The sequence below is a fragment of the Rhinoraja longicauda genome, chromosome 24 (genome assembly GCF_053455715.1).
Source record: "Rhinoraja longicauda isolate Sanriku21f chromosome 24, sRhiLon1.1, whole genome shotgun sequence".
Lineage (NCBI taxonomy): Eukaryota > Metazoa > Chordata > Chondrichthyes > Rajiformes > Arhynchobatidae > Rhinoraja > Rhinoraja longicauda.
This window is the reverse complement of record NC_135976.1, coordinates 29387007-29414627: the sequence shown is the minus strand read 5'-3', so window position 1 is coordinate 29414627 and position 27621 is coordinate 29387007.

Here is a 27621-nt window from a genome sequence, read left to right as displayed (position 1 = left end):
GCAAGGTCCCATTAGATCTGTGGGGAAATGTGCTACACATTGTGAGACCACGAAGATGCCAGGAGACTTGGTGCAGAACGTTGACTCGTTTCTCTTCAGGTCATAAGGTCATAAGTGATAGGAGCAGAATTAGGCCATTCGGCCCATCAAATCTACTCCACCATTCAATTATAGCTGGTCTATCTCTCCCTCCTAACCCCATTCTCCTGCCTTCTCCCCATAACCCATGACACCCGTACTAATCAAGAATCTATCTATCTCTGCCTTAAACATATCCAATGACCTGGCCTCCACAGCTTTCTGTTGCAAAGAATTCCACAGATTCACCACCCTCTGACTAGATTTAGAGATTTAGAGATACAGCGCGGAAACAGGCCCTTCGGCCCACCAGGTCCGCGCCGCCCAGCGATCCCCGCACATTAACACTATCCTACACACACTAAGGACAATTTTTTTTACATTTGCCCAGCCAATTAACCTACATACCTGTACGTCTTTGGAGTGTGGGAGGAAACCGAAGATCTCGGAGAAAATCCACGCAGGTCACGGGGAGAACGTACAAACTCCGTGTAGACAGCGCCCGTAGTCAGGATCGAACCTGAGTCTCCGGCGCTGCATTCGCTGTAAGGCAGCAATTCTACCGCTGCGCCACCGTGACGCCCCAAAAGAAATTCCTCCTCATCTCCTTCCTAAAGGAATGTCCTTTAATTTTGACGTTATGATCCCTAGTCCTAGACTCTCCCACCAGTGGAAACATCCTCTCCACATCCACTCTATCCAAGCCTTTTACTATTCCGTATGTTTCATCGAGGTCCCCCCTCATTCTTCTAAACTCCAGCGAGTGCAAGCCCAGTTTAGAAGGTTGAGGGGGGACCTCAATGAAACTTACAGAATAATGAAAGGCATGGATAGAGTGGATGTGGAAAGGATGTTTCCACTGGTGGGAGAGTCTAGGATCAGAGGTCATAGCCTCAGAATTAAAGGGCGCTATTTTAGAAAGGAGGTGAGGAGGAACTTCTTTAATCAGAGGGCAGTTAATCTGTCGAACAGAGGGCTGCGGAGGCCAATTCAGTGGATATTCTTAAGGCAGAGATAGACAAATTATTGATTAGAGCGGGTATCAGGGGTTATGGGGAGAAGGCAGGAAAATGGGATTAGGAGGCAGAGATCAGCCATGATTGAATGGTGGAGTAGATGCGATGGGCCGAATGGCCTAATTCTACTCCTACAACCTATGAATTTATGAACATGAAATTAAAGTTCGTGCCTATTAATCTCCAAAGAGTGCATTGTAAAAGCCAGACTCCACAGTAAAAAAAAAGAATCAGACAGTTGCTAATCCAAGTTGAGGAAGCTCGAGATAACTAACGTCCAATTGCTGTTTATCATTAGTCGCTGTCTGATTTATTTTATTGTTGTAAAACACGCAACTTTGCACAGATTGCCGCATTGTAACGCAAGGGATGTTGACTCACTGCAGAGCGTAAAACTCTCTCCCACCTGGCTGTGTGAGTCAGACACTGTCTAGATGGGGCTTCTGCAGCTTTTAAGTTCAAAGAAAGCTCTTTGAGGCCATTGCGAGTGGCCACGCAGCCGAGCGAGACAGAGCGCGCTGTAAGATTCACCAGCTGCACATTGCTCACTTAAAGTTTGGTTGACAATTGTATGTTCATAAGGTCATAAGTGATAGGAGCAGAACTGGGCCCATTTGGCCCATTCAGTCAACTCCGCCATTCAATCATGGCTGATCTATCTCTCCCTCCTAACCCCATTCTCCTGCCTTCTCCCCACAACCCCTGACACCCGTACTAATCAAGAATCTATCCATCGCTGCCTTAAAAATATCCACTGGCTTGGCCTTCCGTGGCAATAAATTCCACAGATTTACCACCCTCTGACCAAAGAAATTCCTCCTCATCTCCTTCCTAAAGGATCGTCCATTAATTCTGAGCTTCTAACCTCTGGTCCTACACTCTCCCACTAGTGGAAACATCCTCTCCACATCCACATATGTCCTAAAGCTTTGGACAGAGAGACATGCCACTCTAGCTTGTCGGTGGAGGTGATAGTGCATGTACGATTAGGGATGATGCGGCACGGTGGCGCAGCGGTAGAGTTGCTGCCTTACAGCGAATGGGCCTGTTTCCGCGCTGTATCTCTAAATCTAAAAAAAAATCTAAACTGATAGAAGCGCTGAAAGACATGTTCAAGCCTGGGTTAGGTGCTCTTCGATGAAAGTTGTTTTGATAAGGAGTTAAACTGAGGTATTCATACACCTGAGCGAGCAGCTTAACACTTTTCACACTGAAAACGATCAAACAATAGACAATAGACAATAGACAATAGGTGCAGGAGGAGGCCATTCGGCCCTTCGAGCCAGCACCGCCATTCAATGTGATCATGGCTGATCATTATCAATCAGTACCCCGTTCCTGCCCTCTCCCCATACCCCCTGACTCCGCTATCCTTAAGAGCTCTATCTAGCTCTCTCTTGCTACAATATAGCATGAAGATGGACACAAAGTGCTGGAGTAACTCAGCGGGTCAGGCAGCATCTTCAGAGAAAAAGGATTGGCGACGTTTTGGGTCGGGACCCTTCTTCTGACCGGGGAGAGGGGGAGAACTTCTTCAAAGTAGGCACACCTTGAGGAGGTTTCGCAGTGGAGCGGACAAAATGTGTAGAAAGAGAGGCACTACAGATGCTGGTTTATAGACACAAAGAGCTGGAGTAACACAGCGGGTCAGGCAGCATCTCTGGAGAAAAAGGACGGGTGGGTGACGTTTTGGGTCGGGACCCTTCTGTCCTTGTGGAGTTTGCAAGTTCTCCCTGCAACCACGTGGGTTTCCTCCAAGTAATCTGGATTGATCCCACATCCCAAAGACATGTGGGTTTGCAGGTTATTTGGCCTCTGTAATATTGCCACTGGTATCATGAGGTCATGAGGGATAGTAGAATCGGCCCATCAAGTCTACTCCCCCATTCAATCATGGCTGATCTATCTCTCCCTCCTAACCCCATTCTCCTGCCTTCTCCCCATAACCTCTGACACTTGTACTAATCAAGAATCTGATTATCTCTGCCTTAAAAATATGCATTGACTTGACCTCCACAGCCTTCTGTGGCAAAGATTGCCAAGGATTCACCACCCTCTGACTAAAGAAATTTCTCCTCATCTCCTTCCTAAAGGAATGGCCTTTAAGGGCGGCACGGTAGCGCAGCGGTAGAGTTGCTGCTTTACAGCGAATGCAGCGCCGGAGACTCAGGTTCGATCCTGACTACAGGTGCTGCACTGTAAGGAGTTTGTACGTTCTCCCCGTGACCTGCGTGGGTTTTCTCCGAGATCTTCGGTTTCCTCCCACACTCCAAAGACGTACAGGTATGTAGGTTAATTGGCTGGGTAAAGGTAAAAATTGTCCCTAGTGGGTGTAGAATAGTGTTAATGTGCGGGGATCGCTGGGCGGCGCGGACTTGGTGGGCCGAAAAGGCCTGTTTCCGGCTGTATATATATGATATGATATGATAATTCAGAGACCTATAGTCCTCGACTCTCCCAATAGGTGTGCAGCAGAGAATGAGAAAGTGGGATAGACATAGAACTCGTGTGAATGGGCGATCGAAGGACAGTGTGGACTCGGTAGGCCATTTCAGATTGGGACAACTTCTTCACATATCATACATACATCCTTTCTCTCCATAGATGCTGCCTGACCCTCCCCCCTGAGTTACTCCAGCACTGTGTGTCTCTCTTCTTCAGAGCCAACGCGAAAACGTCACCCATCCTTTTTCTCCGGAGATGCTGCCTGACCCGCTGAGTTACTCCAGCACTTTGCGTCCATCTTCAGTATCTGCCAGCATCTGCAGTTCCTTGTAAAACAACATAGCATATTTGTGTGCCTGAAATATTGCTTGCAATGGAACAGACTTGTCGGGTTGCAGATTTAATTGCATGCACTGAAAATCTTGGCCATACCTCAATCTCCAGCCAAGTCGAGGCAAGTCGTTCCTAGCTGGGTTATCCATTCCTTTCTAATTTTGTCTTCAAGCCTCAACAGTTGGTTTGTGGTGCCTCCTAAGACAACATGTGTAGGAAAATAACTGCAGATGCTGGTACAAATCGAAAAGTATCACAAAATGCTGGAGTAACTCAGCAGGTCAGGCAGCATCTAGGAGAGAGGGAATGGGTGACGTTTCGGGTCGAGACCCTTCTTCAGACTGCTATCCTGAGACAACATGATACACTCAATGTTCTCCATTGCAAAGATTTCTACAACAGTGCGCAGGAGGATGAGGGGGATCTCATTGAGGTGTATAAAATCATGAGAGGAATAGATAGGGTAGATGCACAGAGTCTCTCGACTAGAGCGGGTGAATCAAGCAGCAGAGGACATAGGGGAAAATATTTCATAGGAATCCGAGGGGCAACTTTTTCAGGCAAAGGATAGTGGATTTATGGAATCCAGGGGAGGTAGTTGAGGCTGGGACTATCCCAACATTTAAGAAACAGTTAGTCAGGTACATGGATAGGACAGGTTTGGAGGGATATGGGCCAAACCCGGGCAGGTGGGACTGGTGTAGCTGGGACATGTTGGCTGGTTAGGCAGGTTGGGCCGAAGGGCCTGTTTCCACGCTGTATCACTCTATGACTTTAGTTTTAGTTTTCTAGATACAGCGTGGAAACAGGCCCTTCTGCGCCGACCAGCAATCCCCGCACATTAACACAAGCCTACACACACTGGGGACAATTTACGCTTATACCACATGTACAAACCCAAGCCAATTAACCTACAAACCTGCATGTCTCCGGTGTGTGGGAGGAAACCGAAGATCTCTGAGAAAGCCTACGCAGTGAGGGAGTGGGGGAGAACGTACAAACTCGGTACGTACACAGCACCCGTAGTCGGGATCGAACCCGGGTCTCTGGCGCTGCAAACCCTGTAAGGCGGCAGCTCTACCGCTGTGCCACCGTGCCAACTCTTTGACGCTATGACTCTAACATAGATCAGTGCAGCACAGGAACAGGCCCTTCGGCCCACAATGTGTGTGCCGAGCATGATGCTAAAATAAACCAATCTCATCTTCACACGATCCATCGCCCCTCCATTTCGTGTACATCCGTGTGCCCAGATGTGCCTACCTAAAAGCCTCTTAAATACCACCATTCTATCTACCTCCACCGGCAACCTTGGGTTGCAGGCAGTCACTGCACTCTGTGTAAAAAGACCTATGCTGCACATCCTCTTGAAATGTTGCCCCCCCCCCCTCCTCATCGTGGTCACTGCATTACTAAACGATATACAAGACCTGGAGAAGGTGCTGAAGAGCTTTACCAAAATGGAGTCAGGATTAGGGGGTTTTAGTCTCAAGGAGAGGTTGGACACACTTTGGATACAAAAAAGCTGGGTCAGGCAGCATCTTTGGAGAAAGAATATAGGTGACTTTTGATTTTGATTTAATTTAGAGATACAGCGTGGAAACAGGCCCTTCGGCCCACCGAGTCCGCACCGCCCAGCGATCCCCGCACATTAACACCATCCTACACACACTAGGGACAATTAAAAAAATTTTTTTTTTACATTTACCCAGTCAATTAACCTACATACCTGTACATCTTTGGAGTGTGGGAGGAAACCGAAGATCTCGGAGAAAACCCACCAGGTCACGGGGAGAACGTACAAACTCCGTACAGACGGCGCCCGTAGTCAGGATCGAACCTGAGTCTCCGGCGCTGCATTCGCTGTAAGGCAGCAACTCTACCGCTGCGCCACCGTGCCACCGTGACGTTTCGGGTCGAGACCCTTCCTTTTTGGACTTGGATTGTTTTCTCAAGAGCGCTGGGGGTGGAGGGAATGAGCTGATAGAAGGATATAAAGTTATGAAAGGCATAGACAGGGTAGACAATCAAAACCATTCTCCCAGGGTGGGAATGTCAAGGACAAGTGAGCATATGTGTAAAAGGTAAGAAGGGAAAAGTCTAAAGGAGAATGTGCAAAGCAAGTTTTTTACACACAGGATGGGGGGTGCCTGGAACACGCTGCCAGGGGGTGGTTTAGTTTAGTTTTGTTTAGCTTAGAGGTACACCACGGAAACACAGCTCTTCGGCCCACCGAGCCCACGCCGACCGTGGACATAGGTTCAAGGTGAAGGGGAAAAGATTTAATAGGAATCTGAGGGGTAACTTTTTCACACAAAGGGTGGTGGGTGTATGGAACAAACTGCCAGAGGAGGTAGTTGACGCAGGGACTATCCCAATGTTTAAGAAACAGTTAGACAGGTACATGGATAGGACAGGTTTGGAGGGATATGGACCAAGCGCAGGCAGGTGGGACGAGTGTAGCTGGGATATTGTAGGCCGGTGTGGGCAAGCTGGCGCGGTGGCGCAGCGGTAGAGTTGCTGCCTTACAGCGAATGCAGCGCCGGAGACTCAGGTTCGATCCTGGTTACGGGCGCCGTCTGTACGGAGTTTGTACGTTCCCCCCGTGACCTGCGTGGGTTTTCTCCGAGATCTTCGGTTTCCTCCCACACTCCAAAGACATACAGGTATGTAGGTTAATTGACTGGGTAAATGTAAAAATTGTCCCAATTTAGGATAGTGTTAATGTGCGGGGATCGCTGGGCGGCGCGGACTCGGTGGGCCGAAGAGCCTGTTTCCGCGCTGTATCTCTAAATCTAAAAAAAAAAGCTGGACCAAAGGGCCGGTTTCCACTCTTCATCACTCTATAATAATAATAATAATACATTTTATTTATATAGCGCTTTTCATATACTCAAAGACGCTTTACAGAGATTTTGAGAACATAGGGAAATTAATAAATAGATAAATAAGTAAATAAATAAATGAACAGAGAAAGGAGACAGTAGGTGAGGTGACCTTCAGTGGTTGAAGGCAGTACTGAACAGGTGAGACTTCAGCGATGTTTTGAATGTGGTGAGTGTGGGGGAGTCTCTAACGGTTTGGGGTAATGAGTTCCATAGGGTGGGAGCAGCGATGGAGAAAGCCCTGTCCCCCCAGGATCTGAGTTTAGTCCGGATGTGGGGGGATAGGAGATTGGCAGCGGCAGAGCGGAGGGTGCAGGTGGGAGTGTGCCTGTGGAGGAGGTCGGTCAGGTAGGATGGGGCCAGGTTATGGAGGGCTTTGTAGGTTATGAGGAGGATTTTGTACTGGATTCTCTGGGGGATGGGGAGCCAGTGGAGTTTATAAAGGACGGGGGTGATATGGTCACGGATCGAGGTGTGTGTGAGTAGACGGGCAGCGGAGTATGACTATGACTCAGATGTGGCAATGGCAGTTAAGAGACTTTTGGATCGGCACATGGAGATGCAGGAGATGGAACAAAATGGATTATGCCCAGGCAGATAAGAGATGGTCTTGACATCATGTTCGGCACAGACATCGTGGGCTGATGGGGTCTGTTCCTGCACTGTACGTTTTCTATGACTATCCTGACTTGTGTACTTCTCGTGCGTGTTCATTGTGTTCTAGAAGGTCGGAATCCTGGACCTCACCACCACAAGATCTGCAGGGGGTTTCCAGGGAAGACCTACTTTCATAAGGGTAGGACAATAGATGGGGTGTTACCAATCCTGTGCGCAATCCAAGAACAAATATTACAAATGGAGATGGACACAAAATGCTGGGGTAACTCAGCGGGACAGGCAGCATCTCTGGAGAGAAGGAATGGGTGACGTTTCGGGTCGAGACCCTTCTCCAGACTGATGTCAGGGGCGTGGGTGGTACAGAGATAAAATGTAATCGGAGACAGTCAGACTGGTCGGGGAACTGGGAAGGGGGAGGGGGTGGAGAGAGAGAGGGAAAGCAAGGGCTACTTGAAGTTAGAAATGGAGCAGAGGCAAAGCTAATCCACAGCTTAAAGTGAAGTGTCAAGGTTCCAGAGAACTAATAATTCAAAATTGACAGTAATTATATGCTTATGACATAAGAAAATAAGTAGTTAGCTTTGCAATTTAAGCAGTAGGTACACCCAACATTCTTTCTCTCAGATAGGATCGGAAAAAAACCACAGGGATATAAAAGCCTGAAGGTGAAATCAAAAGTATGAAATGCACAAGCCAATAATGCTCAGGGCTTATTGAGAGGGAGGAGTGAGGATTGGGGTTATATTGGCAATGCAAAGATTTATAAAAACGTGTCGGCAATAAATGGTGATTTCCGATTAATTTAAAACTTGCCAATACATGCACTGTTCTTATAAGAAAAGGTAAATCTCAAAAGGGGCAAAGTTTAAAGGAGATATACGAGGAAAAGCTTTTATACAGAGGGTCTGGAGAGAAGGAATGGGTGACGTTTCGTGTCGAGACCCTTCCTCAGACCCAAAACCTCACCCGTTCCTTCTCTCCAGAGATGCTGCCTGACCCGCTGAGTTACTCCAGCATTTTGTGAATAAATACCTTCGATTTGTACCAGCATCTGCAGTTATTTTCTTACACTCTTTATACAGAGGGTGGTGGGTGCCTGGAATGTGCTGCCATTGATGGTGGTGGAGGCAGATTCATTTAAGAGGCTTTTGGATAAGCACATGGATATGCAGAGGATGGAGGGATGTGGAACGTGTGCAGGCAGAGGAGGTTAGTTTTTCTTTGCTTCATGCGTTTAGATTAGAGATACAGTGCGGAAACAGGCCCTTCGGCCCACCGGGTCTGTGCCGACCAGCGATCCCCGCACATTAACACTACCCTGCAGACACTAGGGACAATTTACAATTATACCAAGCCAATTAACCTACAAAGACCTGTACGTCTTTGGAGTGTGGGAGGAAGCGGAAGATCTTGGAGAAAGGCCACGCAGGTCACGGGGAGAACGTACAAACTCCGTACAGACAGCGCCCGCAGTCAGGATTGAACCGGGGTCTCTGGCGCTGTGAGGCAGCAACACTACCCCTGTGCTACCAACCGTGCCACCCAATTCATGTGCTGAGTTCATGTTCAACACAGACATTGTGGGCCCAATGGCCTGTTCCTTTGCTGTGCTTTCCTATGCCTATGTTCTATATCTGCTTATGCCACCATCCCTGACAGTGCCTTCGAGGTACATGGCCTTCCAGGGAACGGAGGGATGTGGACAAATGCGTGGAAGGATGTGGAACCAAGGCATGCAAATGCACTTCTGTGGCCAAGGGGATGAGGTTCATGACTGAGCTAGACGGAGGTTGGGCAGTCTAAGACTTGATTTCTTGGACGCTGGAGGATGAGGGATGATCATGTAGAAAGTGTACGATTATGAACGGTATCGATAAAGTAGATGCACTGAGTCTTTTACCCAGAATAAGGGAATCAAGAACCATAGGTTTAGGTGACAGGGGAAAGATTTATCAGGAACCTGAGGGGCAATATTTTTCACACTGAGGGTGGAATGAGCCAGAGGAGGTATTTGAGGCAGGTACTATAACAACACTTAATAGGTAGACACAAAACGCTGGAGTAACTCAATGGGTCAGGCAGCTTCTCTGGAGAAAAGGAACAGGTGACGTTTCAGGTCGAGGCCCTTCTTCAGACCGAGAGTCAGGGGAGGGAGGGGAAATGAGAGATATGAAAATGTACATAGAAGAAATGAAAGAAAGACACTGTATGCAGAAGGACACATCAAAGCCAGCAACGATGATCAAGGAGAGATGGAGCCCACAGTGAAGTCGCATCTCCAGGGATGCTGTCCGACGCACTGGGATACTCCAGCACTTTGTGTTTTTTTGAGTAGACCAGCATCTGCAGTTCCTTGTTTCCACATTTGCCCTGCCAGTAAACGCGATTGGGCTTTGTGATAAGCGTGAGAGACAACGACTTAGAAGTTTCTTGGAAAATACCACCCTCAGATATCCCACAGGAATTTCTCAATGTGCTTCCTGTTTTAGGCAACTTTGAATTAAATTTGCAATATAATGACTGATTTGCGTATGTAGGTTATTGCCTGGGGCTTATTGAGCAAAGCTGAGCACCTGAAATGGTAATCTGATTTTTTTCCTCCACTGAATTCTGATGAACTGGTTTTTTCTTCGGCAGATGTCTTTTCTTGTCGAAGGAGCTAGATTTCAGGCACAAGGTTAAAGTGGAATACAATGTGGGGTGAACTGAGGCAGTAATCTCAACATTTGCCTTTGATGTTCAGAACACAGGTTCAAAACCCAACACCTGAATGTAAAAGGGATGGAGAAGAAAAGAGTTGCTCTCGATTAAACACCTTTCATCCCCTCAGATCATCCCCAAATGCATTCTAGACCATTAAATGCTTTTGAAGTGCGGGCGACTCTTCATTTGTGCTCCCACAAGGAGCAATGAGATAATGGCCCGATAATCTGATCTTTAGTGCTTTGCTGAGGGATAGGTATTAGGCAGAAGATCAGTGAGAAATCCCTTGCTCTGGAAAGACACAAAATGCTGGAGTAACTCAGCGGACCAGGCAGCATCTCTGGTGTTAGGTGAGGTTTCAGGTGAATGATTCAATTCAATGATCCAATGATACTTTATTGCCGCATGTCCCTGGGTGCTTATGAGATGCTTAGTTTGTTTTTTTTTAGTTTGGTTTAGTTTAAAAATACAGCGTGGAAACAGGCCTTTCGGCCCACCGAGTCCGTGCCGACCAGCGATCCCCGCACATTAATACTATCCTACACACGCTAGCGACAATTTACCTGCAAACCTGCACGTCTTTGGAGTGCGGGAGGAAACGGAGAAAACCCCATACAGGTCCAGGGGAGAACGTACAAACTTCGTACGGACAGCACCCGTGGTCAGGATCGAACTGGTGTCCCTGGCGCTGTGAGACAGCAACTCTACCGCTGCGCCACCGTGCCGCCCTTTATAGATCCTCGTCAGGCTCCCCACAATCTCTCCCCTTGCCTCCCTCAATAGCCTGGAAGTTATGTAGCCTGGTTGGGTGTGCTATTCAATATAAGGCTCTACTTCAGCAGACCACATGCCTCAGATCCAAGCTCGGAAGAGAATTCGGACGTCCACTCTCCTATTTCCCACAAGAGCTCTTTGGTACCAAACTGCCGAATTAGTCAGGTGCTATGGGTGCTGTAGAAGCCACATGCCTCAAGGCACAAGCGCATAAATCAAGTCAAGTCAAGTCAAGTCAAGTCAAGTCAAGTCAAGTCAAGACAAGTCAAGTTTATTTGTCACGTACACATACACGATGTGCAGTGAAATGAAAGTGGCAATGCCTGCGGATTGTGCACAAAAAAATTACAATTACAGCATATAAATTAAAACTAATACAGAAAAGAAAATGTAGTCCCTGGAGTTATAATAGTTAACAGTCCTGATGGCCTGTGGGAAGAAACTCCGTCTCATCCTCTCCGTTTTCACAGCGTGACAGCGGAGGCGTTTGTCTGACCGTAGCAGCTGGAACAGTCCGTTGCTGGGGTGGCAGGGGTCCCTCATAATCTTGCTTGCTCTGGATCTGCACCTCCTGATGTATAGGTCCTGCAGGGGGGTGAGTGTAGTTCCCATGGTGCGTTCTGCCGAACGCACTACTCTCTGCAGAGCCTTCCTGCCCTGGGCAGAGCTGTTCCCAAACCAGACTGTGATGTTGCCGGACAGGATGCTCTCTACAGACCCAGAGTAGAAGCAATGAAGGATCCTCAGAGACACTCTGAATTTCCTCAGCTGTCTGAGGTGGTAAAGGCGCTGCTTTGCTTTACCCACCAGTGCGGCAATGTGCGTTGTCCATGTCAGATCCTCTTTGATGTGGACTCCCAGGTATTTAAAGCTGCTCACCCTATCCACAGTAGACCCATTTATTTCCAGTGGCGTGTACGTCCTTGGATGTTGAGCCCTTCTAAAGTCCACAATCAGCTCCTTAGTTTTTTTGACATTCAAGAGGAGGCTATTGTATAAACCACCCCCACTGTGACACTCAGTGTGTTCTTCACAGTTGGGGATAAAGTCTATGTGATGAGACACATTAGCAAGTGGATTCAATGGCACAATGTCAAAACAGAACCAGGAGTTGCAAAAGGCAGAAGGGGGACACGGTGGGGTGGGGAGGGGGAGGTCCACCAAGTATGGAGGGTGACCCGAGGAGGGGGGGACACTGAGAACGTTGACATGGTGGCGCAATGGTAGAGTTGCTGCCTTCCAGCACCAGGGACCCGGGTTCGATCCTGACTACGGGTGCTGCCTGTACATTCTCCCTGTGACCTGCATGGGTTTTCTTTGAGATCTTCAGTTTCCTCCCACACTCCAAAGACGTACAGGTTCGTAGGTTAATTGGCTTGGTATTTAAAAAAATATTTAAATTGTCCTTAGTGTGTGTAGGATATTGTTAATGTGCGGGGATCGCTGGTCGGCATGGACTCGGTGGGCCGAAGGGCCTGTTTCTGTACTGTACTGCAGATGCTGGTTTAAACCGAAGATAGACACAAAAAGCTGGAGTAACTCAGCGAGTCAGGCAGCATCTGTGGAGAAAAGGAATAGGTGACGTTTCGGGCCTGAAGAAGGGTCTCGACCCGAACATTACACCAGCTTTTAGTGTCCACACATCACTTATCAGGCTTAGTTCCACCCTCACTTCTTTTCCAGCCTTCTCCACCCACTACAATCAGTGTGAAGAAAGGTTCCCAAATGTCGCCCATCCATGTTCTCCAGAGATGCAGCCTGACCCGCTGAGTTACTACAGCACTTTTTTTTGGTAAGTCAGCATCTGCAGTTCCTCATGTTTAGTTTAGTTTAGAGATACAGCGCAGAAACAGGCCCTTCGGGCCACCACGAGTCCCGCGCCGATCGGCGATCCCTGTACGCCAGTTCTATCCCACACAGTAGGGCCAATTTATAGAGGCCAATTAACCTACAAACCTGTACATCCTTGGAAACACCTGGAGAAAACCCACACAGGTCACAGGGAGAGTGGACAAACTCTGGGCAGACAACGTGCCCGTGTTCAGGATCGAACCCGAGTCTCTGGCGCTGTAAGGCAGCAACTCTACTGCTGCGCCACCTTGTTGCCCCTTCATCACCTACAAAGTGCTTTGGTATGGTCTGTGGACACCAGGATGTTGTGGACATACTGGATTTCGTTTCCTACATTAGCTCTAGGCTTCTTTGACGTCGACAGGGTGCTTGAAGAGTGTTGCAAAGTCCCAGTACTAACGCCCATGAGGCAAACAACAATTAAATAATGGGAGCGCTACGAACTATGTATCTGACTCATCATATGTTAATAAGCGACTTGTTTTCATTTGAAGAGAAAAAACAAATTTTGGAATGAGTCCTTTTGATCAGAAGGTCCCAAACTTTCCTGCTTGAAGATTACTTCAGGTCATAACAATGAAAAATGGTGTGGCACGGTGGCGCAGTGGCAGAGTCGCTGTCTTACAGTGCCTGGGACCCGGGTTCGATCCTGACTACGGGTGCTGTCCGTATGGAGTTTGTACGGCTTGTACTCGCTGGGATTTAGAAGATTGAGGGGGGATCTTATAGAAACTTACAAAATTCTTAAGGGGTTGGACAGGCTAGATGCAGGAAGATTGTTCCCGATGTTGAGGAAGTCCAGAACAAGGGGTCACAGTTTAAGGATAAGGGGGAAGTCTTTTCCCCCTTGCGGGGGCTGTGCGTGTCGGTTGCCTCGGTGGGGGTCGAGCTGTCTGTCCGTGGGTGCGGGGGGAGGAGAGGGGAAGTTTTGTTGCCTCCGTCGCAGTGAGGGGGTGTTTGGGGTCACTGTGATGGATGTTTGTGTTGGGGTTGTGTGTCCTGTGTTCTTTTCTTTTTTGCTGTGTCTTGTGGCTGCTGAAATTTCGTTCGGTGTTTGTGCCGAGTGACAATAAAGTTTTGTTATGTTATGTTATGTTTTAGGACTGAGATGAGAATTTTTTTTTCACACAGAGAGTGGTGAATCTGTGGAATTCTCTGGCACAGAAGGTAGTTGAGGCCAGTTCATTGGCTATATTTAAGAGTCAAGTCAAGTCAAGTCAATTTTATTTGTATAGCACATTTAAAAACAACCCACGTTGACCAAAGTGCTGTACATCTGATGAGGAGTTAGATGTGGCCCTTGTGGCTAAAGGGATCAGGGGGTATGGAGAGAAGGCAGGTACGGGATACTGAGTTGGATGATCAGCCATGATCATATTGAATGGCGGTGCAGGCTCGAAGGGCCGAATGGCCTACTCCTGCACCTATTTTCTATGTTTCTATGTTTCTATGTTCTCCCCATGACCGGATTGGGTTTCCTCCAGGCTCCCCAGTTTCCTCCCACACTCCAAAGACGCGCAGGTTTGTAGGTTAATTGGCTTCGGTAAAGGTTGTAAATTGTCCTCAGTGTGTGTAAGGAGCAGACTCAGAGCCTGTTTCCGCGCTGTGTATCTAAAACTAAACTACACTAAACGGGTTTGCCTCCATTAGACGGTAATATGCTTAAAACCGCAGCACTTCCCAGTGACAGCCCATTAATCAAAGAATCTTGGATTTGCATCAAACAGCGCCTTTTTTATTTTGAATATCTTACCTGCACTACCCGGCAGAACACCGCCTCTTGAAGACGTGCAAAACTGTGGTGCAAACTGAAAGTGTTTTGTCAGCCAGCAATAAAAAGTGGAGGGAACAGCTGAACTAACATTGCTCCTGATAACTTCACCAGCTTTTGTTTTGTTACCCTTGCCTTGTGCACTGCTGAAGAGCCTGGGGGCTGGGACCAGGCGAGCTGGTTCCATTGTAGGCAGGAACAAGAAAACTTGCAGATGCCGGTTTACAGGAAAGGGCGTAAAGTGTTGGAAGTAACTCAGCGGGTCAGGCAGCATCTCTGGAGGACATAGATGGTTAATTTTCCGGGTGGGAAAATCACCTCTCCAGTCTGAGGAAGGGTCCCGACCCAATCCATGTTCTCCAGAGATGCCGCCTGACCCGCTGAGTTACTCCAGCATTTTGTGTCCTTTTTTAAATAGACCAGCTTGACAGTTTTTGCACAACATGCATTGCCCGCCCCAACTGTTTCTGAAGATCTGAGGTTAAATGCCTTGAATGTACTTGAATGGAAGTACATTCAAACAGTTTTATAAATTATTGGAAAATTGTTTAAAATAATAAACTCTGTTTAGAACTCAGTCACCTGTACCTAACTACATGTGAAAATAAAGTACACGCGTTCAGGGGCGGCACGGTGGCGCAGCGGTAGAGTTGCTGCCTTACAGCGCCAGAAACCTGGTTTCGATCCTGACTACGGGTGCTGTCTGTACGGAGTTTGTACGTTCTCCCCGTGACCTGCGTGGGTTTTCTCCGGGTGCTCCGGTTTCCTCCCACACTCCAAAGACGTGCAGGTTTGTAGATTAATTGGCTTCGGTAAAAATTGGAAACTGTCCCCAGTGTGTGTAAGATAGTGCTAGTGTGCGGGGATCGCTGGTCGACGCGGGCTCGTTGGGACGAAGGGGCCTGTTTCCGCGCTGTATCTCTGAACTAAACTAAAACGAAGTACACTTGAACGATTGAACCACTGAACTGACTCTATTAAAGGTGAAAGGTTGGATACAAAATATCACAGAAGATCTGGCCTGGAAGCCTGGTACATATGGAACCAAGCCACTATCTCCCCACTATCAAGCCACTATCTCACTGGCTCCCCATCCCCCAGAGAATCCAGTACAAAATCCTCCTCATGACCTACAAAGCCCTCCATAACCTGGCCCCATCCTACCTGACTGACCTCCTCCACAGGCACACTCCCACCTGCACCCTCCGCTCTGCTGCTGCCAATCTCCTATCCCCCCACATCCGGACCAAACTCAGATCCTGGGGGGACAGGGCTTTCTCCATCGCTGCTCCCACCCTATGGAACTCACTACCTCAAACCGTCAGAGACTCCTCCACACTCACCACATTCAAAACATCACTGAAGTCTCACCTGTTCAGTACTGCCTTCAACCACTGAAGGTCACCTCACCTTCTGTCTCCTTTCTCTGTTCGTTTACTTATTTATCTATTTATTCACTTCCCTATGTTCTCTAAATCCCTGTAAAGCGTCTTTGAGTATATGAAAAGCGCTATATAAATGTAATGTATTATTATTATTATTATTATTATTATTATCTCTCATGAGATTGCTGCATGGTTATCTGAGCTTTCCGGATTCTGTGCATTATTGATGGCTTCTTATTTTTTGGGCTTCACACATGCACTTTTTGTCCTGCCTCCCCGCCTCTCTTTTCCAGTGTCCTCCCCCCCTCCTCCACACTCTATCTGAAGCAGGATCCCGACCATTCATAGCCTGTCCATTCATGCTGCCTGACCCGTTGAGTTTGTGTTTCCCTCTACACCCATCCCACCAAATCCCTTCACACATTTTTTTTTGTAGGAATGAACTGCAGATGCTGGTTAACACGGAAGATAGGCACAAAATGCTGGAGTAACTCAGCGGGCCAGGCAGCATCTCAGGAGAGAAAGAATGGGTGACGTTTCGGGTCGAGACCCTTCTTCAGACTGACAACCCAGGAGGGACCCGCCCTGAAACGTTGCCTTTCTATTTCCTCCATAGATGCTGCCTGACCTGCTGAGTTACTCCAGCACTTTGTGTTTTGCCTAAGATTCCAGTGCCTGCAGTGCCTTTCAGTGATATAATTTGTCGTGTTCTAACATTATGTTGAGGTTACAGTACCTTACTCAGCAATGTTTAGCTTAGCTTAGTTTAGAGACTACCGATTCCACGCCCATCAGTGATCACTTGTTCACACAAGGTGGACACAAGACGCTGGAATAACTCAGCGGGTCAGGCAGCTTCTCTGGAGAGAGCAATGGGTGACATTTTGGGTCAAGATCCTTCTTCACCCATTCCTTCTCTCCAGAGATGCTGCCTGACCCGCTGAGTTACTCCAGCATTTTGTGTCTACCTTCGATTTAAACCAGCATCTGCAGTTTTTGGTCCCTACATGCTCACACAAGTTCTGTGCTAATCCCCACTTTCGCATCCACTCCCTACACGCCAGGGCCAATTTACAGAGGCCAATTAAACTAAAAACCTGTTCGTCTTTGGGATGTGGGAAGAAACCGGAGCACGTGGTCACAGGTAGAACGCGCAAACTCCACACAGGCAGCACCCGTGATCAGGATTGAGCCCGAGTCTGAAGAAGGGTCCCGACCCGAAACGTCACCTGTTGCTTTTCTCCAGAAATGCTGCCTGGCCCGTTGTGCTTACTCCAGCTTTTTATGTCCCCCTTCAAACTTTTATCATGCTTCCCTTTTCGCATAGATTTAATAACTCCTTTGAAAACACCACCTTCTGGTAGAGCACCACTCTTTTGGAGATTTGTAAGTGTGTTTGGTTTTAGTGCAAGCTTAGATATTGGTGCCCAAGTCACACGAGAAAAATTTGAAGGTATCACAAAATTCTGGAGTAACTCAGCAGGTCAGGCAGCATCTCGGAGAGAGGGAATGGGTGACGTTTCGGGTCGAGACCCTTGGGTCTCGACCTGAAACGTCACCCATTCCCTCCTTCCTAGATGCTGCCTGACCTGCTGAGTTACTCCAGCATTTTGTGATACCTTCGATTTGTACCAGCATCTGCAGTTATTTTCCTACACGAGGAAAATTTGAGATCATCATATTTTGATTCAAAAGCTAAACGTTGAGGTGCAGCATATCTGACATATCCAGTTCCCTTTTGGTGGTTAGTATTAAATCTACTTTCATCATTATTTAATCAAACTGTTTCAGCATAGGTTGGAATTCGCCCTGAAGCGATTTGCAAATGAATACAAACATCTCGGGCGGCACAATGGTGCAGCGGTAGATTTGCTGTCTTACAGGTAGGTAGACGTTTAGACAGACAGACAAACATTTGTACAGGCCCCTCGGTATGAACATCGACTTCTCCAACTTTAGACAGTTCCTCTGTCCCTCACTTCCCCTCCTCCTTCCCAGATCTCCCTCCATCTTCCTGTCTCCACCTACATCCTTCCTTTGTCCCGCCCCCCCTGACATCAGTCTGAAGAAGGGTCTCGACCCGAAACGTCACCCAGTCCTTCTCTCCCGAGATGCTGCCCGACCTGCTGAGTTACTCCAGCACTTTGTGAATAAATACCTTCGATTTGGACAGGTACATAGATAAGACAGGTTTAGAAGGACATGGGCCAAACGCAGGCAGGTGGGACTAGTGTAGATGGGACGTGATGGTTGGTGTGAGCAAGTTGAGCCAAAGGGTCTATTTCCATGCTTTATGACTCTATGACTTACAGTGCTAAGAGACCCAGAGATTGATCCCGACTATGGGTGCTGTCTGCACGGAGTTTGTACGTTCTCCCTGTGGGTTTTCTCCGGGTGCTCCGGTTTCCTCCCCCACTATAAAGACGAGCAGGTTTGTAGGCTAATTGGTTTCTGTAAATTGTAAATTGACTCTAGTGCGTCGGACAGTGCCAGTGCACAGGATGGTCGGCTCGGTAGTGTAAGAAAATAACTGCAGATGCTGCTACAAATTGAACAATGGACCATTGTGGGCTCCACCTTTCTTTGATCGTCTTCGCTGGCTTTGATTTGTTCTTTTCACACCTTACGTTCATTTCTTCTTTGTACCTTTTGCATATCTCTAGTTTCCCCTCCCTCCTGCCTCAGTCTGAAGAAGAGTCTCAACCCGAAACGCCACCTGTTCCTTTTCTCCAGAGATGCTGCCTGACCCGCTGAGTTACTCCAGCATTCTGTGTCTGTCTCTCCAACACCAGCTGTCCCTTCCTTCCCATTGCTGACTTCCACGGGCTGATCAGCGGGTCGGATATGCTGCCTGCGGCCAGGGCTCTGAAACTCCAGTCCAGCCAGAGTCGGCAGATCCGTTCCCATAGCAGACTTAGCCGGCCGGTCTCTCGGCCCCTCCCAGGCCGTGACAATAGACAATAGACAATAGACAATAGACAATAGACAATAAACAATAGACAATAGACAATAAGTGCAGGAGTAGGCCATTCAGCCCTTCGAGCCAGCACCGCCATTCAATGTGATCATGGCTGATCATTCTCAATCAGTACCCCGTTCCTGCCTTCTCCCCATACCCCCTGACTCCGCTATCCTTAAGAGCTCTATCTAGCTCTCTCTTGAATGCATTCAGAGAATTGGCCTCCACTGCCTTCTGAGGCAGAGAATTCCACAGATTCACAACTCTCTGACTGAAAAAGGTTTTTCCTCGTCTCAGTTCTAAATTCCCTAATTCTTAAACTGTGGCCCCTTGTTCTGGACTCCCCCAACATTGGGAACATGTTTCCTGCCTCTAACGTGTCCAACCACTTAATAATCTTACACGTGACCTCTGTAGGTCCGGCAAAACGGAAAATCCGGCAGGTTCTCTAGAAGCAAGGATGCGGGAAAATCAGTGGTGGACCTGCAGTAAAGACGGATAGGGAACAATAGGTGTTCGGAATGGAATTTGCTTTTAAAGGTTGATGAAAAGCAAGAATACCTACTTCAATGCTGTGACGGTTGGCACAAAATGCTGGAGTAACTCAGCGGGTCAGGCAGCATCTCAGGAGAGAAGGAATGGGTGACGTTTCGGGTCGAGACCCTTCTTCAGACTGGTCAGCTCGGACTCATTGGGCCGAAGGACCTGTTTCCACGTTTGTATCTCTGAAGTCTAAAGTTTAAATTAAACCTCGGACCATTGTATCCAGAGTTTTGGCAATGGCAGCTGGTCCTGATACTTTACCATGTGACCTGGTAAAGTATCAGGACAGCGTTCATGGGCGGCACGGTGCCGCGGCGATAGAGCCGCTGCCGCACAGCGCCAGATACCCGGGCTCAATCCTGATCACGGGGGCTGTCTGTGTGGAGTTTGTGCGTTCTCCCTGTGACCATCTGCTCCGGTTTCTTCCCACATCCCAAAGACGAACAGGTTTTTAGTTTAATTGGCCTCTGTAAATTGGCCCTGGCGTGTAGGGAGTGGATGCGAAAGTGGGGATTAACACAGAACTTGTGTGAGCATGTAGGATCAAAAACTGCAGATGTTGGTTTAAGGTAGACACAAAATGCTGGAGTAACTCAGCGGGTCAGGCAGCATCTCTGGAGAGAAGGAATGGGTGAAGAAGGGTCTCGACCCAAAACGTCGCCCATTGCTCTCTCCAGAGATGCTGCCTGACCCGCTGAGTTATTCCAGCGTCTTGTGTCCACCTTGTGTGAACAAGTGATCGCTGATGGGCGTGGAATCGGTAGTCTCTAAACTAAGCTAAGCTAAACATTGCTGAGAAAGGTACTGTAACCTCAACATAATGTTAGAACACGACAAATTATATCACTGAAAGGCACGAGGGACTGCAGGCACCGGAATCTTAGGCAAAACACAAAGTGCTGGAGTAACTCAGCAGGTCAGGCAGCATCTGTGGAGGAAATAGAAAGGCAACGTTTCAGGGCGGGTCCCTCCTGGGTTGTCAGTCTGAAGAAGGGTCTCGACCCGAAACGTCACCCATTCTTTCTCTCCTGAGATGCTGCCTGACCCGCTGAGTTACTCCAGCATTTTGTGATACTTTCACTGGGTTGTCAAGTGCTAACTGAGGGACTGATTTTTCTTTTTGTATCTGAAATATCGTCGTCGGGAAGGAAAGGGTCAAACGAAATCATGAGTAGTTCATTGTATGGGGAACAAAGGCCAGTCACAGTCTTGGTCATTCTCAATGGACTAATGCCAGGCGCAAACACAGACGTCTGTCATTGAAACATTTCATTGTGCCGCGTGTCTACATTCACAGGTTTGGCAAGCACCTAAACATTACTTTAGTTTAGTAAACTTTAGTTTAGTTTAGTTTACTTTAGAGATACAGTGCGGAAACATTCCCTTCGGCCCATCGAGTCCACCCACGCCGACCAGTGATCCCCGCACATTAACACTACCCGACGCACACTGGGGACAATTTTTTTAACATTTATGCCAAGCCAATTAACCTGCAAACTTGTGCGTCTTTGGAGAGTGGGAGGAAACCGAAGATCTCGGAGAAAACCCATGCAGTTCACGGGGAGAACGTACAAACTCAGTACAGACAGGCACCCGTAGTCGGGATCGAACGTGGGTCTCGGGGGCGGTAAGGCAGCAGCTCTACCCGCTGCGCCGCCGTGCTGCCCTTTATTGAACATTTTCTTCGTGGAGAGGCGCAATTCCTTTAAAACGAATAAATTCGAACAGTGGATGCCATAGGTCGGCCGAGGCTGCTTCATCGAGGGGCCCAGCTTGGGGGGGGGGGGGGGGGCGGGGATGGTGGGAGGAGGCACCAAGAACATAGAAACATAGAAAATAGATGCAGGAGGAGGCCATTCAGCCCTTTGAGCCAGCACCGCCATTCATTGTGATCGTGGCTGATCATCCACAATCAGTAACCCGTGCCTGCCTTCTCCCCAAATCCCTTGATTCCGCTAGCCCCTGGAGCTCTATCTAACTCTCTTTTAAATTCATCCAGTGAATTGGCCTATACTGCCTTTTGTGGCAGAGAATTCCACAAATTCACAACTCTCTGGGTGAAAATATTTTTTCTCATTTCAGTTTTAAATGGCCTCACCTTTATTCTAGGACTGTGGCCCCTGGTTCTGGACTCCCCCAACATTGGGAACATTTTTCCTAGCTTGTCCAGTTCTTTTATAATTTTATATATGTTTCAATAAGATTCCCTCTCATCCTTCTAAATTCCAGTGAATAGAAGCCCAGTCTTTCCAATCTTTCCTCATATTACAGTCCCGCCATCCCGGGGATTAACCTCGTGAACCTAAACTGCACTGCCTCAATAGCAAGGGTGTCCTTCCTCAAATTAGGAGACCAAAACTGCACACAATACTCCAGATGTGGTCTCACTGTACAACTGGGCCCTGTACAACTGGGCCCTGTACCTCTTTAATCCTATACTCAAGTCCTCTCATTAAGAAGGCCAACATGCCATTAGCTTTCTTCACTGCCTGCTGTACCTGCATGTTTACTTTCAGTGACTGGTGTACAAGGGCACCCAGGTCTCGCTGCACTACCCTTTTTCCTGCCACCATCTGACACCATTGAGATAATAATCTGCCTCCTTGTTCTTGCCGCCAAAGTGGATAACCTCACATTTATCTACATTATGCTACATCTGCCATGCATCTGCCCACTCACCTAACCTGTCCAGGTCACTCTGCAACCTCCTAGCATCCACTTCGCAGTTCACACTGCCACCCAGCTTTGTGCCATCTGCAAATTTGCTAGTGTTACTTTTAACTCCATCATCTAAACCATTAATATGTACTGTAAATCGTTGCAACCCCAGCACCGAGCCTTGCGGCACTCCACTCGCCACTGCCTGCCATTCTGACAGGGACCCATTTATTCCTACTCTTTGTTTCCTGTCTGCCAACCAATTCTCTATCCGTGTCAATACCCTACCCCCAATACCATGTGCTCTAATTTTGCCATCTAATTTCCTGTGTGGGGCCTTGTCAAAGGCTTTCTGAAAGTCCAGATACACTACATCCATTGGCTCTCCTTCATCCATTTTACTTGTCACATCCTCAAAAAATTCCAGAAGATTAGTCAAGCAGGATTTCCCCTTCATAAATCCATGCTGAATTGGACCAATCCTTTCACCTCTATCCAAATGTGCCATTATTACTTTTTTAATAATTGACTCCAGCATCTTCCCCACCACCGATGTCAGGCTAAGTAGTCTATAATTCTCTGTTTTCTCTCTCGCTCCTTTCTTGAAAGGTGGGATAACATTAGCTACTCGCCAATCCACAGGAACAGATCCTGAATCTATAGAACATTGGAAAATGATCACCAATGTGTCCACGATTTCTAGAGCCACCTCCTTGAGTACCCTGGGATGCAGACCATCAGGCCCTGGGGATTTATCAGCCTTCAGTCCCATCAGTCTACCCAATGCTATTTCTCACCTAATGCAAATTTCTTTCAGTTCGTCTGTCTCCCTAGATCCTCTGTCCTCTAGCGCATCTGGGAGATTGTTTGTGTTTTCCTTAGTGAAGACCGAACCAAAGTACCTGTTTAACTCTTCTGCCGTTTCCTTGTTCCCCATAATAATTTCACTTGTTTCTGCCTTCAGGGGACCTACATTTGTCTTTACTAATCTTTTTCTCTTAATGTACCTAAAGAAGCTTTTACTGTCCTTCTTTATATACGTGGCCAGCTTACTCTCGTACTTCATCTTTTCACCCCGAATTGCCCTTTTTGTTACCTTTGTTGTCCTTTGAAAGTTTCCCAATCCTCTGGCTTCCCGCTACTCTTTGCTATGTAATACCCTTTTTCTTACAGTTTTATTCCATCCCTAACGTCCATTGTCAGCCATGGTTGCCTCTTACTCCCGTCAGAATCTTTCTTCTTCTTTGGAATGAAATGATCCTACATCTTCTGGATTATGCCCAGAAATTCCTGCCATTGCTGTTCCATCGTCATTCCTGCTAGGATCCTTTTCCAGTCGACCTTGGCCAGCTCCTCTCTCATGCCTTCATAATCCCCTTTGTTCAACTGCAACACTGACACTTCTGATTTAACCTTCTCCCTCTCAAATTGTAGATTAAAACTTATCATATTATGGTCACTACCTCCTAGCAGTACCTTTACCTTGAGTTCCCTTCTTAAATCTGGTTCATTAGACAACACTAAATCCAGAATTGCCTTCTCTCTGGTAGGCTCCAGTACAAGCTGCTCTAAGAATCCATCTCGGAGGCACTCCACAAACTCCCTTTCTTGGGGTCCAGAACCAACCTGATTTTCCCAGTCTACCTGCATATTGAAATCTCCCATAACCACAGTGGCATTCCTTTGTTACATGCCAATTTTCCTGCTGCCTATATCCCTATATCCAGGCTACTGTTTTGGGGCCTATAGATAACTCCCATTAGTGTCTTCTTACCTTTACAATTCCTCAATTCTATCCACAGCAACTCTACATCGTCAGTCCCTTTGTCACCCCCCGCAAGGGACTGAATTTCATCCCTCACCAACAGAGCTACCCCACCTCCTCTGCCCACCTGCCTGTTCTTTCGATAGGACGTATAACCCTGAATGTTCAGTTCCCAGTCCCGATCCTCCTGCAGCCACGTCTCTGTAATCCCCACAATGTCATATCTACCAATCTCTAACTGAGCCTCAAGCTCGTCCACTTTACTTCTTATACTTCGCTCATTCATATATAATGCTTTTAATACATTCATCACCTCACCTTTCACCCCGATTCCTATTTCACTTGGCCATACTCTCCTATCCCTTCGTGAGCTTTCTGTCCCGTTAATTCTGGTGTCTTTCGTAACTTTTCCTATACAAAGAGGGACCCATCGTGGGGGGGGGGGGGGAACGCTGAAAGAACAAAGAGGGACCTGGCGTGTGGGGGGGGGCATTGAACACTTTGCAACGTTGTCACTGCCCTTTACGTGGTGACTCTTTGCATACCTTGTGTAGGGTATGCAAAACTCGCTGGAATTTAGAAGATTGAGGGGGGATCTTATAGAAACTTACAAAATTCTTAAGGGGTTGGACAGGCTAGATGCAGGAAGATTGTTCCCGATGTTGGGGAAGTCCAGAACAAGGGGTCACAGTTTAAGGGTAAGGGGGAAGTCTTTTAGGACCGAGATGAGAAAGTTTTTTTTCACACAGAGAGTGGTGAATCTGTGGAATTCTCTGGCACAGAAGGTAGTTGAGGCCGGTTCATTGGCTATATTTAAGAGGGAGTTAGAAGTGGCCCTTGTGGCTAAAGGGATCAGGGGGTATGGAGAGAAGGCAGGTACGGGATACTGAGTTGGATGATCAGCCATGATCATATTGAATGGCGGTGCAGGCTCGAAGGGCCGAATGGCCTACTCCTGCACCTATTTTCTATGTTTCTATGTTTCTAAAACAAAGAATTTCACCTTGGCATGTCACACGCGATAAGAATGAAGTTTAAAATCACGCAGAAGTTTCCTCTCTTCTGTCCATCCCCTGGACTGCAGTGCATCGTCCAGAAGGCTCAAACTCTGGGAAGGCGGACTAGAGAAATCTCCGGAAAAGACTCACACGGCAATCGATCCCTCTGAGAAACTCCCGCCAGGTTCCGACCAACCGTGGATAACCTGGCGCAGTCTCGACAGACTGCGGACAGGCGTTGGGAGGAGCAGATCGAACGTGCCGAAGCGGGGATATACTGACGATGCGGCAGACTGCGAGCACGGACGGGGCCTCCAGACTATGGAACATCTCCGGAGCTGTGACGCGCTGCATGACACGTCCACTGTGAAGGACCTTGCAGAGGCCAACCACATGGCACTAAAATCTGCTCGCTATTGGCAAACAGTTGTGTGATGACACGAATAAATAAAAGGACGAAGTATCGTAGGGTATCAGAATTCACGATTGCAGCTGCCGGAAAATAACCAGTCAAGTAGTTTTTAGCGGCGAGAGTGAAATGAAAAGGGTTAAGTACGCCGGCCCTTCACATGCGGTGGCCATTTCCTTTCCTAATCTGCCCTTCAATCACCACAGAAACGGCTCACGTGCTCCTAAGTCCCAGAGCAGCAAGTGGCCGAAATACTTTGAATGTGATCTGCATTCCTTTCCAGCTCCTGAGCAGTTTTAACGCAGACCAAAAAATGGAAGGAATGTGTAGGAAGGAACTGCAGATAGACACAAAAAGCTGGAGTAACTCAGCGGGGCTGGCAGCATCTCTCTGGACAGAAGGAATGGGAGACGTTTCGGGTCGAGACCCTGAGTCTGAAGAAGGGTCTCGACCCGAAACGTCACCCGTTCCTTCTCTCCAGAGATGCTGCCAGACCCGCTGAGTTACTCCGGCATTTTGTGTCCAGGAATGGAAGGAATGCGGCTCATTAGAGAGTGAGGTCTGGGAACTGGGGCATCGAAACGAAGTAGGTAGAATTCCTTGGATATCTGCAACTCTGTCGGAATAAACTGGTGGGGGTTTGATTTGCATGAATACAAATACCTATTAAAGTAAAGATGGCCATAAAGGCCCATTGCAGCCATCCCCGCCATTTTAATACAATTTTAATCACAAAGGGTGGGTGGGTGGATGGAACAAGCTGCCGGAGGAGGCAGCTGAGGCTGGGAATATCCCAACGTTTAAGAAACTGTTAGGCCGGTACATGGATAGGACAGATTTGGAGGGATATGAACCAAATGCGGGCAGGTGGGACGAGTGTGGTAGCTGGGACACGTTGGCCAGTGTGGGAAAGTTGGGCTGAAGGGCCTGTTTCCACGCTGTACCACTCTCTGACTCTATTTCACAAAATGCTGGAGTAACCCAGCAGGTCAGGCAGCATCTCAGGAGAGAAGGAATGGGTGACGTTTCGGGTCGAGACACTGAGTCTGAAGAAGGGTTTTCCGGAGATTTCTCTAGTCCGCCTTCCCAGAGTTTGAGCCTTCTGGACGATACACTGCAGTCCAGGGGATGGACAGAAGAGAGGAAACCTCTGCGTGATTTTAAACTTCATTCTTATCGCGTGTGACATGCCACGGTGAAATTCTTTGTTTTGCATAGCCTACACAAGGTATGCAAAGAGTCACCACGTAAAGGGCAGTGAAAACGTTGCCCATTCCTTCTCTCCTGAGATGCTGCCTGACCTGCTGAGTTACTGACGTTTTGCGGGTCTATCTCAGATAAGACCTCCCGGTTACTTCTTACTGGCCCTTTCTCCAGCGATGGCCACTTTCACCGTCTACCTACACCCTCCTCTGCGGTTCCCGGTAGTGGGAGAGGGGGGGGGGGGGCGAGCAGGGGCCGGGCTCGGCGGCTTCCCTCTCCCAGTTCCGCGGCCCTGCTGTCCGAGCGTGGCCATGGCTCACCGGGACTTGCTGCCGCCCGGCGGCTCACCGGGACACTGTCTTGTATACACTGGAATTTAGAAGGATGAGAGGAGATCTTATCGAAACGTATAAGATTATTAAGGGGTTGGACACGTTCGAGGCAGGAAACATATTCCCAATGTTGGGGGAGTCCAGAACAAGGGGCCACAGTTTAAGAATAAGGGGTAGGCCATTTAGAACTGAGACGAGGAAAAACTTTTTCAGTCAGAGAGTTGTGAATCTGTGGAATTCTCTGCCTCAAAAGGCAGTGGAGGCCAATTCTCTGAATGCATTCAAGAGAGAGCTAGATAGAGCTCTTAAGGATAGCGGAGTCAGGGGGTATGGGGAGAAGGCAGGAACGGGGTACTGATTGAGAATGATCAGCCATGATCACATTGAATGGCGGTGCTGGCTCGAAGGGCCGAATGGCCTCCTCCTGCACCTATTGTCTATTGTCTACAGGGCAGTGTGCACAGAATTCTCTGCCACAGAAGGTAGTTGAGGCCAGTTCATTGGCTATATTTAAGAGGGAGTTAGATGTGGCCCTTGTGGCTAAAGGGATCAGGGGGTATGGAGAGAAGGCAGGTACGGGATACTGAGTTGGATGATCAGCCATGATCATATTGAATGGCGGTGCAGGCTCGAAGGGCCGAATGGCCTACTCCTGCACCTATTTTCTATGTTTCTATGTTTCTATGAATGGCCCAAACCTCGGGCCACTGAGAGCAAACGCACAGCCACAGCCCTGTCCTCCTTCATAGCCAACATCTTATCGAGAGTCAAGAGTGTGTTACTGTCACATGTCCCAGATAGAACAATGAAATTCTTACTTGCAGCAGCACAACAGAATATGGAAACATAGTACACTGGGAACAATATAAAAAACAAGAGAAAAAATAACTTCAGT